Here is a 22,002-nt window from a genome sequence, read left to right on the forward strand (position 1 = left end):
ATCAGTTTTGCACCTATTGGAAAATTCATTTTCATATTTCAATGGCCTATATGTATGTCTGTACTTTGGAGTCACCTTTGGATCTACAGTCCTCCGCTCTACCAGCTTAGCTATTGAAGGGTGCACGGAGTCACCTTTGAACCAGTTTTAACTTTAACTGGTTCCCTCATTAACTGAGTTAAATAAAAACATTTGATACATGTTCATTTTTCATTTGTAGGAGAGTCATAATTTTACTTTTTGAAAAACGTTCTTATCAAATGAAACTAAATGTGTCTTATAAGAAATTACCGTACAATAAGGATTGAAATATAAGTAAAGTAGTAAATGTCAAATAATACAAATTTGTGAACAAAGTGATTTATAGACATAAATAAACAGTACTGTAGGGTTGAGCAATAATGGTTTATTTCCTACCTGAAAATGAAGAGAAAAACCACAAAAGTTAAAGAAACATAACAGTGAACCGTGTTTAAACATAAATTGGACAATTAATAGAGATACAGCAAGCAGTCTGTTTTGGGGTAATGAAGCATCATTCTTCACATGCATGCTCAGTTGTGTCTGACTCCTTGTGACCCCGTGGACTGTAGCCTGCCGGGCTCCTCTGTCCATGGAATTTTACAGGCAAGGATACTGGAATGGGTTGCTTTTCCTACTCCAGGGTATCTTCAAGATCCAGGGATCAAACCTTTGTGTCCTGCATTGGCAGGCAGATTCTTTACCACTGTGCCACCTGGGAAGCCATCATCATTCTTTAGCATTGATAGACTGAAACAGATGGTTTTTATCCTACCTAAGCTGCAATATGATAGGCAAGTGAAGTGGGAAATTGCACTAAGATTTGGTTGATTCAATCTTTTTGGCCTAACTGGATATATATCCAGCCCCTAAAAGATTTTTTTTCTCAATTATTTCAGCTGAATTTCATATTTGTAAAGACTGCATATTCATTAAGAGCATTATTTTTGTAATTCATATCAGTAGTTATCTGAATACTAAACAAAGATTACTGTCAAGAAAATCCATTTCATATATATTTGATGAATTTAAAGAATACTGGAGCTCATGCTGGTGCTTTCTTCTGAAGTGTTCTCCCCTTCAGAAATACCATTTTTTTGAGGGTCTTATTGTAAAGACCCTCAAAATGTTCTCCTACTTGAAACTTCTGTCTGAATCAGACAACCACTTTTTCCATTTCTCTTATAGCATTTCACATCTCTCTATAGCATTGGTTTCATTTTGCCTTGTAGTGTGTAGCTATTGGTGGTTTAGATCATCACATTCTCCCCTCCTAGAATCTTGTCTCCTTGAGGTCAAGACCTTGATTTATAATATATCTGTATAACTTTCAAATGCTTGTCATGATGCTTGCACAGATATCTGCTGGATAAGTTCATAAAAAATAGTTCACTTGGCACTGAAAATGCTTGAGAGACCAAAATATATATTTTGAACATAAAGAAAAATAATTTTTCTAAATAGTGCATTTTCATGAGACAATAATCTTTAATTAATCCAGAATTAGTTTTGAAATTTACTTTTTTAGTACAAAAAATTATTTGAGCCACTGGTAAGGCAGTCTGTACCAAAGTTATATAAATATGGGAAATTTATGGGAGCTATAAATAAACATGCCTCTACCCACAACATTAACGAATAGTGAATGAGAAAATGATATCACGGAAGGAAGGACAACAAGGAACTTTATAGTCACAGACATTGCTTTGTAGAAGCATTGTGATTTACTAGGCTCTGCTCGTATCAATAATACCCTCTATAGTATGCATGTGAGTGCATAATATTCCAAACTAAATAAATATGACTATGGCAGAGCTTTGGATTTTCATATCATCTGTGGGTCTATAAATTATCATCCTGATGACAAATAAAAATTTCTTCATATATAATTATTTTCAGACATTGTCAAATGACACAACATGACAGCTGTGTTAGCGATTCTTAAAATCAAGTATAATTTGGGCAAAAATATCCTTGTATGTGGGGCATCGCAGGTGGCATAATGGTAAAGAATCAGCTTGTCAGTTCAGGAGATGCAAGAGACATGGTTTCAATTCCTGGGCTGGAAAGATCCCCTGGAGTAGGAAATGGCAACCCATTCTAGTATTCTTGCCTGGAAAATTTCATAGACCGAGGAGTCTGGCAGTCTATAGCTATGGAATTGCAAAGAGTTGGACATTACTGAACACACACACTCACACATATTCTAGCATGTTACATACAAAGGAATCATCCAGTAAATGTGTGAGGCAGGGTAGCAACTGGAAAACTGTGTGGTCTGAGGGAAGCCCACAGCCATACTGGTACCAACCAAAGGAGTCTAGGGGAGAGGGGGAGTGAAAATAATGGAATTGACTTCATGTCAGGTTGATTCAAAATCTAATAGGAATGGGAGCAGGCTAGATTCAGTGAAATAGAGCCATTGATTTGACAGTTTTTAAAAGTTACTTACTTGCCTTAAGTGATGTTATAGGTTGAATTATGTGGCCCCAAACAATGGTGAAGGCCTAATCCCCAATACCTGTCAATGACACTTTATATGGAAACAGAGTTATCACAACTGTAATTGGTTAAGTTAAAATGAGTACTGGAGTAGTACTGAATCTAATATGATTGATGTTTTTATAAAAAGAGGAAAATGTAGACAAGGACAAAGAAAACAGCTATGCGATGTTGGAGGCATGAAATTGGAGTGATGCATCTACAGGTCAGTCAGAAGGGCTGATAGGCTTCTGGGAGGATGAGGACTAGGGAACTTCCTCTTCCAGAATCTTTGGAGGGAGCATGATTGGTGGTGCTGGTGGTAAAGAACCCGTCTGCCAGTGCAGGAAATGTAAGAGACGCGAGTTCCATCCCTGGGTCAGGAAGATCCCATGGAGAAGATCATGGCAACCCACTTCAATATTCTTGCCTGGTGAATCCTATGGACAGAGGATCCTGGAGGGTTACAGTCCATAGGGTTGCAAAGAGTCGGACATGACTGAATTGACTTAACATGCAAGGTTCTGCCAACAGCTCAATTTCAGACTTCTAACCTCCAGAGCTATGAGAGAATAAATTTCCATTGTTTTAAACCATATAGTTTGTGGTACTTGTACAGTAATACTAAGAAACTAATACAAAGATTTTTTTTTTAGGTACTAAAGTAACAAAGACTATTTTAAACAGTTACTTTTATGCACTTACCTTAATAACTGGATTCTATGTGGCATAATGCCATTAATATAGAAAAAAACACTGAATTCTTGTGGTATGATTGTCATAAAATCTGTTTAAAATCTGTTTAATTGATGGTAGCAGTAATTATCATGTATCAAATGCATGATCTTTAATTTCTTCCACAACCCTAGAATGTTAGGCAATATTATCCTCCTTCTACAGAAGATGAATATAGGGCATAGTTGGTTAGGAATTATCACAAGGAGAATAGCTACAATTCAAATCCAGGTCTATTTGATTCCATGCAATACTGTTTGAATAGAGCCTCTAGTCGTCTAATAAATCGACACCCAAAATAAATAATTTGACTGATTTTTCTTAATTGAATTGACTATATATTTGAACATTTAAAGTTTCATCCTTAACAAACCAGTGAAAAGTAACTTGCTCAAACATCACAAGCATGTATCTGAATTCTTTTATTCCATCAATCAGTGTAACACAATTAGCAGAAAACATATTGTATTTCTTCTCTTACCCACTACTTCTCCATATGTTTACTGCATATCTTTCATTTCTTAAAAACGGAGTAACTCTTCTTTTTTTCCAGGGATATGGCATATCATATTGATTAAAATGAGAATGAGTTTTGATGTGTTATAGTCCCTATGACTGTGGTGGTTTCCTTGTACCTTCAGAGCCCCAGTTTCTTCATTATAGAATGAGGATCATAATACTTACTTTGTAGCATTGCTACACAAATCAGCTGCTTAGCATAATGGCAGGCACATACACTAAGTTACTATTACAATTACGCCTTCAATAGTATACTTAGAACTAAGAAAATGTGTTGATTATATGAAATTGACTACAAATGTATTGTTATATAATTTTAACCATCAGCTCCTTAGTTTCTATCATCAAAAGAAATTTTAAAAAGATGCAGAAATCAAAGAAGGCATTTTCTTTCCTATATTATTTAAAGAATCTCTTACATTCAAAATACAAAATAATAGTTGTGAAAAGCTAGTCTTTACAGTAAGAAAGAATTTTTAAAGTTTCAAGTTATATATAGAAAAAATATGATTATATAAGCAGATTTAGTGCCAAGCTGCTTCCAAATTTTCTCTGATAAAACATAATAGTCACATATTTTCCATCTGAACCATTTTTGCATTACAATGGAAACCAAATTGTAAAAATAAAAAGTATTTACTTGGATTTTTTGTGTTGCAGATGCGGTCTATCCAAATGATTGAATATTCCCCCCAAAATTGGAAATGAAAATGATGATGGCATTAAAGGTGACCCAATATTTACATTTTCTTTATTTAAAAATTATATCTACCAACAAATTAGTTCTGAAACTTTTTGTCATCATTAGGATTAATGACAGTGAAACAGCAAAGTGTATGATTGAGAGTGTGGACTCTGGAATCAGAGTTTGGGGTTATTAGCCCATCTCCATGGCTCACCGGTCATGAGAACTTTGGCAAGCCACGTGGCCACACATTCCTCAGTTTCCTCATGTGCAAAACATAAACATGAATATTACTAATCTCATAGAGTAACCAAAATTATTATATGGATGCATGTAAAATGTTTTAAGACGATGCCTAACACATAGATAACTGTTAGTCACTCAGTCATATCCAACTCTTTGTGACCCTATGGACAGTAGCCCACCAGGCTCCTCTGTCCATGGGATTTTCCAAACAAGAAAACTGGAGTGAGTTGCTATTCCCTTCTTAAAGGAATCTTCCCGACCCAAGGATGGAACCTGGGTCTCCTGCAGTGCATGCAGATTCTTTACCGTCTGAGCCACCAGGGAAGCCCTAAGCTTTCATTTAATGTTTATAATTATTATTAATATTAAACCTTACAGTGTATCATATGCAGAAATAATAGCTAAAAGATATTATAAAATAAATAATTAAAATAGCTCTGTGTGTATTGAACACTTATCCTGAGCCAGTCCCTATAAAGATTGTATATTATGGATATATCATTCCAAAAACATTATTAATATTATTAATTTTACAGACAATGGAACCAAGGTATATGTGGAGGAGCTGTCTATTGCTTGCATACTCTAGCAACTAGGAGAGCCAGGATTACTCTTCTTGTCCCTCACTCATGGACCAAATATGGAGAGGGGCCCACAGGATGCAACAACCTTCCGTCAGGCCTCTCCCCTGCCTCCAGTGGCACATAGGATTTTCACTTTGAGAGTGGTTCTACTATTCTTTGTTTTGCTAAAAAAGGGAATCTAATGCCTGATGATCTGAGGTAGAACTGATGCAATAACAGAAATAAAGTGCACAATGAATGTAATGAGCTTGAATCATCCTGAAACCATCCCCACCACCCACTGGTCTGTGGAAAAACCAGGTCATGGTGCCAAAAAGGTTGTGAATGTCTGCTCTAAAAGAAGAGCCTGAAGTAGTGACTTCAGTAAAATCACTTGTGAAAGTGACTTATAGAGGGAGTGCTTCTAGGAGAAAATGATAGAGAGAAGCAAGGTAGGGCAAGCAAAGAAAGCTAAGCAAGGATGTGGTGTCAGCTGGCAACCAGCTTCATCCTGGAGGATCAGTTGTACCACACAGTTGGTCCTGATTGTGGCAAGGCGGCCAACGCTTTGTACCCTGTGGCAGCCTGGCAGTAGCCTCTGACAGCCCTATGAGCTGGAGATCAGGGGGCACATGAATTTCTGAGCAATGGAGCTCCCATTCCTCCAAAGCCAATATGCTGTACAAAGGGCATCTGTGAGCCCTTAGAAACCACCACTCTCAGCATCTGGGGAAAGGGTGCACAAGAGAAGGGTGAAGCATACAGTATTGTCATCTGCCTCTTGTTGCAAGGTCTTTTTTCTTCATGGAGACACAACCTCTCCTTTAAATAGTTCTATATCTGAACTCAGGATCAATTCTAGAAATTAGGCAAAGATTTTGATTCTATATTGGGCAGCATTCTGCCTGTCATCGTTTATCCGTAATAGATGTATCTCCTACTTTTTGAAAGTTTGCATTATGCCAGTTTACTTTTACAAAAGAACTCCATTAGTACCTGTTTTCACTACCCGAAAGAAATGTAAAGAGGATTTTCACATTTATGAAAAAAATGAAGAGCAAAAACAACACTCAGTGTTTGCTTTGCAGGGAGCTTTTATAGAGGCAGTGCGCCCTGAGTAGCAAGAGTGGTACCACCAAGCCGCTTCCCTGAGACTATACTCGGCATCTCAGCACCAAGCTGCCAGAGCTTTGAACTGCATGAGCATTTGTGCTTTATCTCAATTTATTCCATGTATTCGTTAGCAAGATGTGCCTTACGGTGACTGCTTCTTCACTATATGCCATTTCAGCTTAGGGAAGTTTTCCAAGGAAGCCTCTACTTTCAGATAGTGGGTAGAACCTGTTTATATTCAGTTGTTTTGCTGGCAGCCATCTATTTTGACCTGAGGATGTAATGTTCCACTTGTATTTCTACAGATCACAGCAAGCCAGGTGCCCCTGGCTGCTAGTCTGACCTTGCCGCTCATGTTGGTGATTATATCCACATTTCTGCTGGCACTGAAGTGTCACCACCTGGCTTTTGCTATATGGGGTTCCTATCATCCCACTGATACAAGGCAGCATGTCCTCTTCAGCCCTGAGGAGAAAGGGTGACCACTGCTGAGTTCTCAGTGATGCTGGTGTCCTCCTTATAATCACATATTTTTTCATCTTTATAAATCACCATCTTGTGGGTTTTCAATCTGTTATAGTAGACCCAATCTAGTATGCCCAATTCTTTGAGGATTTTTTTAAATCCTTTATTCTAATCTGTCACAGAGTTCTACCTTCCCTATTTCAATTAGTGTGGTCCATTTAATTTCCCAAGAATTGAAGGGCCAACCAATAGTGTATTTGGAACACTTTCCAAACCCCTTGCAGGATGTTAAATCTTGTGTCATGGGAAAATATTCTCATATCAAAAAAACTCCATTTTTCAGTCTCTTGTCTGCTCTCTTTGTTCCAGCACTCTGAGAATACATTCCTGGCATATTTTCCTTTTTCCTGCTGGTACATGTGAGCTGGGTCTTGCAGCTCATTTGGCATATAATCCATCTCCTCCCATAGAAGGCCAACTCTTTCACAGTCAGGCCTTGCTTAATGCTGGCCTCATCAGCATGGCTCAGTACTAAGTGCAATAAATAGGGGTCAGCTTCCCTACAGTGATTTTTGCATTTTAAGCATAAATGCTATTTACTTAAATGATCATTTTTATCCAGTGTTTGTCTAACTGGAAAATGGCTTCACTTGAAAATGTGGCACATTATTCTCTAATTATGCATGATGAAGAAGGTAGGTAAGGCAGAGCCCAAGGAGGGCAAGTGCGGTTTTGTAAGGCATTTGCTTCATTTGAGGACTCTCCATAGGTGGGAAGTCGAGTCAGCTGATATCGAGCTGACAAGGTGAATTGAGGGTTCAAGATTCTCAACTGCATCAGACTAGATATCCCCTCTCAAGTCTCAGGATCACTCTTTGTTATTAAGGCTCTGCCTTTGGCATTGGACTCTTGTCTGGACTAAAGTTCCTCCTTCTTTACAAATCTCCCAGTCTTACAATTTGGTCCTGTATCTGCTCTTCACTGCTGCCCCCCTCTGGTTGTGAGCAATAAAGAGTATCCAAATGAGCCTCCAAGGAAGCTTCCTGACCCTCATGAGACTGATTATAGTTCTAAGTCTCTAATTTTCTCTCTTCTGTACATCAATGGAACTTAGCAACAAACATCAAGTTCCACAGTTTTATTAATTACTATTTACATTCTATCTCTGAAATGTTAGAATTACTGCACCAGCCAAAGAATTATCTTCCATAAACAGCCTATTCTAAGTAATTAGTGAAAGTCTGAGCAGTCACTGTTACAGTCCCTCAGGCCCTACTAATATTTTTCCTACTTTATTGTTGTTGTTTAGTTACCAAGACATGTCTTACTCTTTACAACCCTATGGACTGTAGCCCTCGAGACTCATCTTTCCATGGGATTCTCCAGGCAAGAATACTAAAGTGGGTTGCCATTTCCTTCTCCAGGAGATCTTCCCTACCCAGGGACTGAACCCTTCTCTCCTGCATTGGCAGGTGGATTCTTTATCATTGAGCCACCAAGGAAGCCTCCCTTTTTCCTATCTTACTGGGAGCTTATTGCCTCCCTGCTAGCAAATGACTCACCTTCAGAATCATATCCTTATAGTCTATTTCCAGAATACATTTTGGCATCATCTATGTAGGATTCCAAAAAGCAGAGCCTTAGAGCACTTGTGTTTTCAAAGTGATACATTAAAGATATCCCCTCAGGAGGAGAGTGAGGTTCCCTGCTGAGGCAGGGGGCATTATCTTTGCATCCCAGAGTCCATCTGTCATTGGGATCTTGCTATGGTGTAAAACTTCTCAGAGAGGCAGATCCAGTTCAAGTGAGGGCAATGCTCTGGCAGATGCAGGGGATTATGAGCCGTTAGTTAACAACTGGGGGGAGATGTACTGGTCCAGTGAAGGAGATCTTGGGAGCATATGGACAGCATCCTCTATGCCATTTCTAAGACAGAATTTCAAGCCATGCTTGCAAAGCATAATGCTATCTACTAATTTTGGACCTTTTCCCTCATTTGCATGCTACCTGCTTTGCTCTGCTTATCACCCATCCCTTTCTCTGTGTTTTACTCTGCATTCTTCCATACAGGCAACTCAACCATAAGCTAATGCTAATGCTAATGCTAAGTCGCTTCAGTCGTGTCCGACTCTGTGCGACCCCATAGACGGCAGCTCACCAGGCTCTGCCATCCCTAGGATTCTCCAGGCAAGAATACTGGAGTGGGTTGCCATTTCTTTCTCCAGTGCATGAAAGGGAAAAGTGAAAGTGAAGTCGCTCAGTCGTGTCCGACTCTTAGCGACCCCATGGACTGTAGCCTACCAGGCTCCTCCGTCCATGGGATTTTCCAGGCAAGAGTACTGGAGTGGGGTGCCATTGCCTTCTCCGATAACCATAAGCTACTGTATTGCAAAATATTACATCTTATTTATTTTTAAATTTAAGAAATTAAATTACCTATCTAAGGAAATCTACAGCTTCAAATATAGATTTTGACCCTCCACCCCTCAAATTTCTCCTTATTTGGCTGTTAGGGACATGGCTGAGGCCAGCCTTCCTGCTCTTAGCCTGCACCACCAAAACTGTGCTCATATATGAGTTCTTAGTCAATGCTTTCCATTTTGGGTAGGCTTTCTGAGGACATAAAATTAAATAAAAAATTGCAAAAGGATCCCTTGCTATATTATCAATATGAATTAACTTAATCCTTCTTTCCTAAATGTAAAATTTCCATTTATAATTTTAAGAAAACCAAGAGCACATTAGGAAGAGCATTGGAAAAAGCAAAGGCTTATTGCAACAATAGTGAAAGCAGGGCAAGCTGAAAGATCTGCCTAGACAGATTGCAGAAAACATGCAGATTTTCAGAAGGCATTAATAGTTTAAAGTGAGCAGTATAAAGGGGAATTTATGCTTCAGCGGTGATCACAGACCTCCGTCTTTTGAACATACAACAGCAACAAGTAACTAGTTATGAAGGATAATACATCAATTTCATAGTCTTCCATCATCAAGGCAATACTTTTGCATAGTGACATCCATCCTTACCTCTGGAAACAGATGTACCAGGAAAGGAGGTTGGGGACTGGAGAAAGAAGACAAATTTATCTGTTAATCCTGGTAGTTGAGGGCCGTAATATTATATTTTGAGAAGCTACATAATTTTTCCTCTTCAATTAGAAACAACTCTGTTACATATATGTGTTATGATCAAAAACAAACCAATCAAGTATTAAATTAGTAAATCTGAGGGAGAGAAAATACAAACTACTGTGTGAATTTGATCTGTGAAATTCTGGTAACAAAATGTATCAGCTCAAGTGTCCACAGGTTAATGCAAAGAAATTCTATAATATTTTAGAAGATTATAGTATAAAACTACACTGCAACTGCTTTCAAATAACACGTTAGAAATATGATTTTCTATTCTTAAAGTATGTGATCGGACTATTAACAACTATGCATGGAGAAAATTCTTTTCCAAGGAACCACACAGAAATCATCAGTAAAGTGTTCCACATTATGTGATTTTAGTTTGCTAACTTCATAGGCTCTAAGAAAAGGTAGTGAAAATGTTTCAGTAGTCCCCACACCTAAATTTAGGCCACACTAGATTTCAAAGTAGGCTGCATATCAATGAATGCCTCAGTAGAAATATTATATCAAAAGATCATAATTAGCTTTGTAATTTACATTTTTATTTTCAGCCAAGAAGTTACCCATACACATGTCCTCATTCTAAAACTTCTTTCCTTTATATTACATCTCTGGAAATATTTTTTTTTTCTTTAAAATTCTGCTCAAGCTTCATTTTCTTTTTAAAACTGTCTGTGCTTCCGCCATCTCACTCTCAAGTAGGATTGACTTAGACTTTTTTCAATGCGTTCACTGCAGTTGCATTACCTTTATTATAGTACCTATTAAAAAACATGTTGCAAATGTCATTTACTAATTTGGAATCTATATGAGTTAGTGATCTCTTTGAGGATAGGTATCCTTTCTTATTCAATTTTACCACCAACTTGCACAATACCAAGAACTTTTGTCAGTGCTCAACAATTATTTTTTGAATGAATGAATGTATGAATAGTTTTTGTTAGAAATTGACAGATGAATATCTAAAACATTATTGCATGATTTCCAGAGTTCAGGTGCAGGTAGTATTCAGAAGCAAAGTCTTATAATGCTTGAGTACATGTGCTATTTTATGCCTTTTTTGTTATCTCCATTTGAAAAGTCTTTAATTTCTTTTAGCATCTTCTCACATTACTTACTTGAACAAAATTTAATTATAAACCTAATGAATAACCTACTCTTGCATTCCAGTACCCTATAATGAAAAGGACATCTTTTTGGGGTGTTAGCTTTAGAAGGTCCTGTAGGTCTTCATAGAACCATTCAATTTCAGCTTCTTCAGTGTTACTGGGCAGGGCATAGACTTGGATTACTGTAACATTGAGTGCTTTGCCTTGAAAACAAACGAAGATCATTCTGTTGTTTCTGATGAAGATGATGCTGTGAAAATGCTGCACTCAATATGCCAGCAAATTTGAAAAACTTAGCAGTGGCCACAGGACAATTTCCAATTTTTACAGGTCAAAGGTCAATTTTCATTCCAAACCCATATAAAGGCAATGCCAAAGAATGTGTAAACCACCTCACAATTGCATCTCACATGCTAGCAAAGTAATGCTCAAAATTCTCGAAGCCAGGCTTCAGCAGTACATGAACTGTGAACGTCTAGATGTTCAAGCGGAATTTAGAAAAGGCAAAAAAAACAGAGGTCAAATTGCCAGCATCTGTTGGATCATTGAGAAAGCAAGCGAGTTCCAGAAAAACATCTACTTCTGCTTTATTGACTATGCCAAAGTTTTTGACTGTGTGAATCACAACAAACTGGAAAATTCTTCAAGAGATGGGGATATCAGACCACCTGACCTGCCTCCTGAGAAATCTGTATGCAGGTCAAGAAGCTACAGCTAGAAATGGACATGGAACAACAGACTGGTTACAAATTAGGAAAGGCATACAAGACTGCATATTGTAACACTGCTTATTTAACTTATATGCAGAGTACATGATGCGAAATGCTGGGCTAGATGAAGCACAAGCTGGAATCAAAATTGCTGGGAGAAATGTCAATAACCTCAGATATGCAGATGACACCACCCTTATGGCAGAAAGCGAAGAACTAAAGACCTCTTGATGAAAGTGAAGGAAGAGAGTGAAAAAGTTGACTTAAAACTCAACATTCACAAAACTAAGATCATGACATCTGGTTTCATCACTTCATGGCAAATAGATGGGAAAACAGTGGAAATAGTTAGAGACTTTATTTTGCGGGCTCCAAAATCACTGCAGATGGCGACGGCAGCCATGGAATTAAAAGACGCTCTCTCCTTGGAAGAAAAGCTATGACCAACCTAGACAGCATATTAAGAAGCAGAGACATTACTTTACCAACAAACGTGCGTCTAGTCAAGGCTATGGTTTTTCCAGTAGTCATGTATGGATGTGAGAGCTGGACTATAAAGAAAGCTGAGGGCTGAAGAATTGATGCTTTTGAACTGTGGTTTAGAGAAGACTCTGGAGAGTCCCTTGGACTTCAAGGAGATCCAACCAGTCCATCCTAAAGGAGATCAGTCCTGGGTGTTCATTGGAAGGACTGATGTTGAAGCTGAATCTCCAATACTTTGGCCACCTGATACGAAGAACTGACTCATTGGAAAAGACCCTGGTGCTGGGAAAGATTGAAGATGGGAGAAGGGGACGACAAAGGATGAGATGGTTGGATGGCATCAGCGACACGACGGACATGCGTTTGAGTAAATTCCAGGAGTTGGTGATGGACAGGGAGGCCTGGTGTGCTGCAGTCCATGGGGTCAAAGAGAATTGAACATGAATGAGCGACTGAACTGAACTGAATGAATAACCACCATGACTTCTGATTATTACTGGGAGAAATAAAGGAAATGGCCAAATATACTGTCTTCCATATAATTTAAATTGTTTCAATAGGCTCTGAGCTAAAATTAATAAGAGTGATACTTCCTGAATTAGGCACCATCGTGCCAACTTCACCTTCCCTCAGCCTTCAACCAGAAATGTTGTTAGGAAAATAACTTGAGTCAATTAGAAAATTTCAGTCGGTAAGTGTTTGTATCATGTTTACAGACCTTTGAAATAATTGTCAATATATACTTTTCAAAATTTCACTGATTTCAAATTTCACAGATCTTGCATCTAACTTTCTCATTAACCTGAAAGTCTGCAGTATCTGAACATGATTTCTCAAGGATGTTGTATAGACCTATCTTTATGAGGTATCACCTGTATGGTAAATCAACTTTTTATCAAGTTGAGAAGCCTATTAGCATCTAGGGAATAAAAGATAGGCTTTTCAAAAGGTTGAACTCTACAACAGTGCAGTCATTTGTAGCTGGTAGGTTTTTGTTACTCTGTAACTGTCAACTCACTTAATTCTTCAAATGAGAAAAGTCTGTTCCTAAGCCCGTAATACAAAAATTAGATGCCTGGAAATTTTTCTTTCTATTTTAAAGGTACAACTTATCATCCAAATCATATTTGTTATAAATGTTTTCTTAGCAATTTACTTGTCACAAATGTCTATTGTACTGACAAACTGCAGGGAATAGTGTATGTTTATTCTCATATGCTTATGACTTTATAAAGAGATGCAGTGACAATAAAGGTAAAAAATATTATGACTTGCAAACCTCCAGATGGCAAGATTTGTTGTGTTATAATCCACATTCCAAGGTCTGAACTAAATCCAAACTTCAGAAAGAGAAATACATTATAATTTTATCACAGCGTGAGCACATAACTGACTTGGAATTAGCCAACCGCTGAAAGATTTATAGAAAACTGTTGCTTTCATGTGTGTGTAACAGTTGGGAAAGTGATTTGGGAAGATAAGCCAGTATGAGATTTTTTTAATGTAATACACCTTAAAAGAGATGGAAAGAAATTTTAGAAATAGAAAAGTTTGAATGTATATTGCCTTACATAGTTATGAGAGGTTAGAAAAACACTACTTTTTCACAGTACTATTCACACAGTACTATTTCAAAATCTGATATTTCTTAAAATTATCATATTATCTCAGGATAATTATCTTAAAGTTATCATATTATCATATTATCTCAGTCTTTGCCATTATATGAAAGTAACCATATGTCAATCATAATATCATAGAAAATGTTCAAAGCAATTTGTATGTCCCCAACATTCATTTTTTCATGCATGCATTAATTCATGTAGCATATATTTATTATTGACTATTGTTCCCTATTTTTCGCAAGTCTTTTTGGGTGTCCCTGATGGCTCAGACAGTAAACAATCTGCTTGCAATGTGGGAGACCCAAGTTCGATCCCTGGGTCAGGAAGATCTCCTGGAGAATGAAATGGCCATTCCAGTATTCTTGCCTAGAGAATTCCATAGATGGAGGAGCCTGGCAGATTATAGTCTATATGGGATCACAAAGAGTCGGACATGACTCAGTGACTAACATTTTCACTTTTTTCATTTTGTGCAAGTCACAGTGATAGGGATTCATCCTCACTTTGAAAAACTTTATTGAGGCTAATATTCTGGAAATTCTTTTCTCTCTCTCTATTATTTTTTTTTAATATTTTTAGTTTATGGCTACAAATGGCCCATGACAAAGAATGACAGATAAAACATTGTCTATATCGAGTATCATCAATCAGCCTTTCATTTGCTTAATGTTTACTCAGAATAACATTTTTGTGAAATTTATCTTTAAAAGGCCTGAAAATAATTTTTATTCATATCCTCGGTAATCAAAATAATATCTGCCATTTTGATATCTTAAATCTCAGATTTTTAAACTCAAATAAAATTGGGTGAACCATATTCACAGATGTAATACATCTCACACATACTTTAAATTTAATACCTTCTAACATTTACATGTCTTTTCTCTGTTATGCTGGCATAAGGAAAAACAAATAGATCAATAAAACAGAATAAGGCAGCCAGAAGTAGACTCACATCTATAGATAATTTGTTATTTATTTATTTATAAAGTTGAAAGCAGTCCAAACTGGAAATCAACGTACTTGGGGAAGACAAAACACAAACCTGAATATCTATATGGAAAAAAAAAGTGAACTTTTATTTATTAAATGAACAAATATCTTCTGGTATGTTGCTTCTGAGTCAAGAGGCAACATGGAACACAATATGGTACAAAGGTCCTGATCAATTTCTCTAAAGAATTTTGAAAATTTTCTGTTTCATTAGAAAATCAAATTCTTATATACTAATAACACTACTCATTCCTACTTAGTATTTACCTCCTGAGTGTCAGAGACCATGTGAGACATTTTTCATCTATCATATTATTTTTCTTTGTAATACTCCATAAGACAGTGTCAGATTGAGCATAAGACCTAGTTTCTAAATAACTTGCCTACAGTTATGGGAAAATCCTCTAGAGAAGGAAATGGCAACCAACTCCAGTGTTCTTGTCTAGGAAATTCCATGAACAGAGGAGCTTGGGAGGCTCTAGTCCATGGGGTTGCAAGAGTCGGACACAAGTTGGCGATTAAACAATAGCCACACCAGTAAATGATTGAGCATTGATTTAATCTAGGACTATCTGAAGCAAATTTCAGGACTTTAGTTCACTAAGGAAAAATTTAATATATATATAATGTACTTAAATATATCATATAACACATTAAGAGATATGAAATCACTAGATGCTTTATTAATTCAAACATACATCTAAGATAGCATAAAAGTCATGGAACTAGCTAGATAGAGTTTGAGCTCCAAAGATGCCATTCCCCATTAATGCCAGATTAAGTCAACAAGTTTACTGATATCTGAGAATGAAAAGTCTCAACAGCAGAGATTCTTTTTTCCCAGTAATAGGAGAAATAGTAAACTTATTGGAACAGAAAGTATTTCATTTCAAGAAAAGTTAAAATAATTATACAATATACATGCCTCACTTTACTCAATTTAGTTGAAAAATTTGAGTCAGTTTTTATTTAATCAGTTCACAATAGTCATTTTAGAGCATATTTTGTTTTGGGAAAAAGATGATGAACACTTTTGTGAGAAAGATGGGTGCATTAGCAATGGAATAATCAAATAATCAAAAAAAAATTCAAGGGAATAATCACTCATAGAAAGAAAAAATGGTCACTTGGGCTCCCAGAGTCTCTGGATCTAAGTAATTGATCTATAAGCTACATATTTCCAGGAAGAGCAGCAGAAAGTAAGATGAAAAAGCAGTTACTCTGAGTTTGCATGAGTAAGAGAAGAAAGATATGAGCAGGCACTGATTGCCTGAAGCTTAGAGATCATAAATGCAGAGGAATAAGCTTGAAGTTTTGAACAAGTTTCAAAATTATTTTGTGTTCTAAATTAAAGAAAGACTCAAAATTACAATCCTGCCTGTCTAACACTGTGTTTCAACCTAGATGCTAGTAACATTTTGGTCTGGATAATTTACTATGGAGAGCTACCCTGTATATTGTGGGAATTTTAGCAGCATTCCTGTTGTCTACAGATTAGATGCCAATGGCACCCTTCTCCAAGCTGTGACAACCAAAACTGAAAACATTGCTGATGTCTTCTGGTGAGAAAAATCATCCTCAACTGAGGACCACTGGTCTAATATGCTGGTTTGCCTTTCTAAAACACAAAGTGTTTAGAACTAAATCTCATACACTAGTTATTAAGGAACACTTAAATTTCTCTCCCTTCTCTGGTGAGAAGTTGAGTTTCCTTTGCCTAATAATAATAATGTTGCTGGATGTGAGCTGCAGAACTTGTCACATCTATATGCTAAGAATTTATATTTATCAGATAATGAAAGTAATGTATTAATTTTATACAGTATTGTCATCACTAGAGCCACATTAACTATCTTATCTAAATTAAAATGAATCATTCTTTTATTATTACTTTTTTATTGAAATGATGATACAAATGACGATATATTTTCTTAAAATGAACATTAATATGTTAGCCCTACACTTGAAATTAAAGATGAGACATGAACCTTAATATAAAATAAGGTACTTCTCTGGTGACCCAGTGGTTAAGACTTTGTGCTTCCACTGCACAGGTTAGGTCTTTGGTCAAGAAACTAAGATCCCACATGCTGTGTGACAATACCAGAAAAAATTTATTTACTGTCATCCAAGTAATTTTAGTATATGATACTGAAATTAAAGACTGTAGGCCTGGAGACTGGCTGATGCATTCAAGGGGAATGTCTATTGCAGTTTATTCATTTATGCAGTTGTTCAGTTGCTAAGTCATGTCTGACTCTTTTGTGGCTCCATAGACTATGGCCTACCAACTCCGCTGTCCATGGGATTTCCCAGGCAAGAACACTGGAGTGGGTTGCCATTTCCTTCTCCAGGGAATCTTCCTCATCCAGGACTGAACTTGCATCTCCTGCTTGTCAGGCAGATTCTTTACCACTGAGCCACCTGGGAAGCCCCATTGATCTAGTTAGCCAATACCTATTTAATGATACTTTGTGTAATGCATTGTTTCTGAGAAAACAAAGGATCCACTAGCCAAAAATCTCTAGTGGAGTTTATGTCCTAGTTGAAGGAGAAAATAATGAACTAATAAACAAATATAGAACATTATAATGTTAAGTAGATAAATTATTTGCACGAAATAAAGCATATCAAGGACTAGAGAATTTTACGTGGGATGATCAAGGAAATCTCTCCATAGATGATTCTATAAACAGAACTCTGAATACAATAAGGGAACGGGGTTCACGGAGAACTGGGAGAATTCTAAGCAAAGAAGAAATACAGTGCAAAATTTTAAGTCAGAATCAACCTAGCTTATTGAAAAATCATCAGGAAAACTAGTGAGACCAAATTAAGCAAGTAAACCAGAAACTTTCATGAGTGGAGGCTGTTGGAGAGGTCATGCAGAGTCATTTGAGTGAGGTTAAAATTTTCTTTTCTGTGGAATAAAAAAGAAGAATATGAGCAAAAGAGTGTGTGATCTGATTTACATTTATAAATGATCAGGCTGCCTGCTTTGTAGAAAAGTGTCTGTAGAAGGAAAGGAATTGAAACAATGAGAATTATTAAGAAGGCACTGAAATTTCACAGGGAAAATGGGGTGGTTTGGATAGGGACAGAAGAACTGGGGCAGATGAGAAATAAGCAGATTCAGGAAATATTGTTTCAGAAAGATGGAACAAACAGAACCTGTAGAAGAACTAAATACATGGTATGCTTGAAAGTAACAAGAACAACATGAAAGGGTTTGGGTTTGAGTGACAGTGTGAAAATAAGTGTCGTTTTCTAAAATGGGGACAACTGGAGAAGAAACAGATGTGGGTGTGGATTTAAGAGTGAGATCAAATGTCTTCTCAGACACATCAAGTTTGAGATGACCTTTATATATTAAACTAGCACTATGTTATCTACAGAACTCATCAGGTATGATTTTCCTCTTCAGTTACCTCTCAGTCACTTTTTAAAGTATCTTTTTTTTCTCTTAATAGTAGAGTGTTTAATTACATCAGCTTTCCTACTTATCTCCAGTTTATTTATTTCTTATCCGCTAGCTTTGCCATAGAAAATATGTGTCTTGATTGGTGTTTATCAGAGCTAGTGTTTTGTTTTGTTTTTTCCTTTACCATGTTATCTGGGGCTTCCTTAGCGGCTCAGTGGTAAAGAATCCACCTGCCAATGCAGGAGACGCAGTTTCGATCCCTGGGTCAGGAAGATCCCCTGGACAAGAAAATGGCAACCCACTCCAATATTCTCGCCTGGGAAATCCCATGGACAGAGGAACCTGGAGGGTTACAGTTCATGGCGTTGCAAAGAGTTGGACATGATTTAGCGACTAAAACAACCACCACCATATTATCTATCTAAGCCTGGGCAGCTCAAAAACAAACAAACAAAAAAAAAGGTCAGCGAAAAAAAGCAAGACATGAGTAAATTAAATTTCAGGGGTCTGTTTTTTCCTCAGGCAACTGGTGAACATTGACAAATATTGTTTTAAAACACAAATGTTAAAGTTGAACAATACAAACTTTAAAAAATTTAATTGTGACACAAATTATATGCACAATTTGTGGGATCTCTTCTTCAAAGTATATAGTTTGAGATGGTAAGAATTAAAGATTGTTCCCTGAATGTTTAAAAATGTAGTAAATCTAAGTTTGAAGATTATTGGTATGTAAATTCATTGGGGAAGAAAAAGAACTGTAAAAGATGGCTTCATAGTAAAAGTACCAGCTATAATTTTTTACTGTCATTAATTAGTATTCCACATTACTATTTTTTGACACTTTGATTGAAAGTTGAACCAAAATCAAAGAGTAGGTCTATATTTATAAAGTTTGTCTTGAAGTATTTTACAATAGGCCATGTAAAATCTTTCTGGGGTGCAAACTTTTTAAGATGACACTTGAATTGTAAACATCATTTCAGCCAAGAAAGGTAGTATTATAATTTTTATCATCCATTTATATCATAGGAATAATATTTTTTTTTTTGAGCAGATTCTGAAGACACACTAGGTAAGATAAATTGAGAGAAGGGAAAGATCAGAATAGTGGAGTATTCCTGGTTCTAATGTTTAAGTGGGAAATCTGAAGGCAGTTTAATGATTTATAAGAGAGGAGGAGAAGAAGAGTTTGTTGTTGTTTTGCCATGTGCTCAGCTCTGTTCAAACCTTTGCGACCCCATGGGCTGTAGCCTGCTAGACTTCTCTGTCCACGGAATTTCCCAGGCAAGAATACTGGAATGAGTTGCCATTTTCTACTCCAGGGGATCTTCCCAACCCAGGGATCCAACCTGCAGTGCACTCTCGTATCTCCTTCATTGGCAAGTGATTTCTTTACCATTGTGCCACTTGGGAGGCTCGAGGAAGACAACAGAGATGATTAAAGGAATAGCAAGACATGGCCCTGACTCACGTTTGATTTGGGGTCAATCCCTATTTTCTACATTGCTCTGGCTTCTTATTAAAGGAACATTCTATATAGTGTGAAAACTCATATTTTCAGGCCTGTTACTGTCCTATGGAATTTGTTTTCATGCTCATGAAAAAAAGAAAATAAAAAATACAAATGAAACAAAGTTCTTAATAAGCTGGATAAGTGAATTCTATCATACTTTAGGCAAGAAAAGTAAATTCTATTATTTCATCGTGCTAAAAGAAATATTAGTGACTCCTGGGGTTCAATAAAAGGACATAGCCTGTTTTAGCCTCTAGGTCATTTGATAATTTTAAGTGACCTGTGGAGACTGAAAATGTTTTATGCTGTTTTCTATCTCTGTGACAGCAGGAATGGGCAAAGATGATTAAGAACAGCCTTTATGTATGAAAATAACCATAAATGAATATAAAAGAGCAATTTATATTCATATCTCAGGAAACAACTGACAAAAATATTCTTATTATGACATTTAAAATTATGAAAATTAACTAAATTTACTAAATTCTTAGGTACTTGGTAAATTTTTAATTTGGCCTTTAATATTATATTCCAAAAATAGTTAAGAGCTAAATGGTGGTCAAATAAAACTTGTAAAGTTAGAATATTTACTAAATCTTACATTGAAGCACACTAATGAATGATAAATTTATGAAGAGTACAATAACAAATGAAATCTTTAAAAAAAGTTCCAAAATATTCAATATTTTTATATTTCTATAACTGAATTTAAATTCTAACTCTAGCTTTTAATTATCCCAGAAGTTGAAAAGTACATTAATTCTTGTCAGGGCAAAGTAAGCCAATCTAACTGTTTTCATTTATGTACAGAATATTTTTCATCAAGTTTCAGACGCTTTTTGGATTTGATCTAAACTCTGGAAGGTTTAAAAGCATCTGTGGAGTTCTGGTGGTAATGTTATTGGTGGTGGTAGAACTTCTAGCCCTTAATCATCACTATCTATTATTTTTTAAAAATACCATTCTCGGTGGCCCCAGGTGTCAGCATCTCCCCACTGGGAGTCCACTAACTCTTGCCCAGCATTTGTTTTCTGTTGGTCACATCTTTCTTTGAATTGTGATTGCTTTACCAAGACAGAGACACTATTCAAATAGGCCAACTTTTCTTCAGGTATATCTTAGTCCTTGCAGACAAGAGAAATTCACATACCCTTCTCTCCTTTCCAAAGCATTTAGATTTAGCAGCTAAAGAATGATTAGGAGTTTTTCAGCTGTCCCATGAGAATGGCAGGGCTCCTGGAAAATTCCTCATGTCCAGAAACTTCCTATTTACCCAACTAAAACCCAGGTGTAGTGTAAGAGCCTGATAGTTAAGTTTTGGTTGTAATGTTAATGCCCAACATTAAGCTTTTGGTTTCAAAGATATCCATGTTGAATAAACAAGTTGTCAGCATAACGACAGAGCTACTAGCTAAAGAACTAGTTAAGAAACAAGGCCGCCCACACCCATGAAACACCCCTTTCAGAAAACCCCAGGTAACCCAGATAACTGATCACTTGAGTGACACCTCACCCTCATTCTTGTTCTTATGTTTTTGAATTCACCAGTGAAGAGCGAATGCATGAAACCTTAGCTCCCCACCCATGACGTTAATAAAGGCAGAAGCCAAAGTACATGCTCTTCTCTTCCTCTCTCTCCCTCTCTTCCCCACTGCAACCTCATTGTGTGACCCAGGGCTGCTGTGTACTCTTCAGTACTCATGAGTAATAAACCTTGGCTTTTCACAGTTTCCTGATGGCTGTTGCCAAGGTAAGTCTTACAATCATAATAAAAAAACACCAGGGTCCAATATTGTCACAACATTGGCTCCATTCAGAGAAATTTCTGTGGGTGCCTGCTACAAGTAGTATGGGCCTAGGTGAGTGCCTAGGCTTTCCTAGCCAATAACATCACTACCAATAGGCTGAGACCAACGCAAAACACCAGGCCTAACTAACTGGTTACTAGCCCCAGACAGTCTATTCTGCTCTACCTTGTCTACATTCTTCCATCTCCAGACACAGGAAACTGTATGTACTCTGTGACTCTCCAAAGCTTCTAAAATCCCCATAAAAATCCTTTGGCACCAGCAAAAGATGGGGTAGTCCTTTCCCCAAATTTTCCTGTGCCAAAGTACATTGCAAATAATAGTTGAACTTGGATTTGAGTCTCAGGATCAATTTTATCTTTCTGAATGACAGA

At 36.8% G+C, this 22,002-nt stretch overlaps 1 long non-coding RNA gene across 1 annotated transcript in view; it reads right to left on the reverse strand.

The window, feature by feature from the left end:
• Positions 1 to 206: 206 nt before the first annotated feature.
• The window catches only part of LOC145507093 (uncharacterized), a 33,941-nt gene continuing 12,145 nt past the window's right edge, over positions 207 to 22,002 (reverse strand). The window contains exon 3 of the long non-coding RNA XR_014054555.1: positions 207 to 3,064. This is a non-coding gene — a long non-coding RNA (uncharacterized LOC145507093). The remainder of the gene's footprint in view (positions 3,065 to 22,002) is intronic.

Source organism: Giraffa tippelskirchi, chromosome 5, assembly GCF_054371585.1.
Source record: "Giraffa tippelskirchi isolate mGirTip1 chromosome 5, T2T-mGirTip1v1.2.pri, whole genome shotgun sequence".
In the NCBI taxonomy this organism is placed as follows: domain Eukaryota; kingdom Metazoa; phylum Chordata; class Mammalia; order Artiodactyla; family Giraffidae; genus Giraffa; species Giraffa tippelskirchi.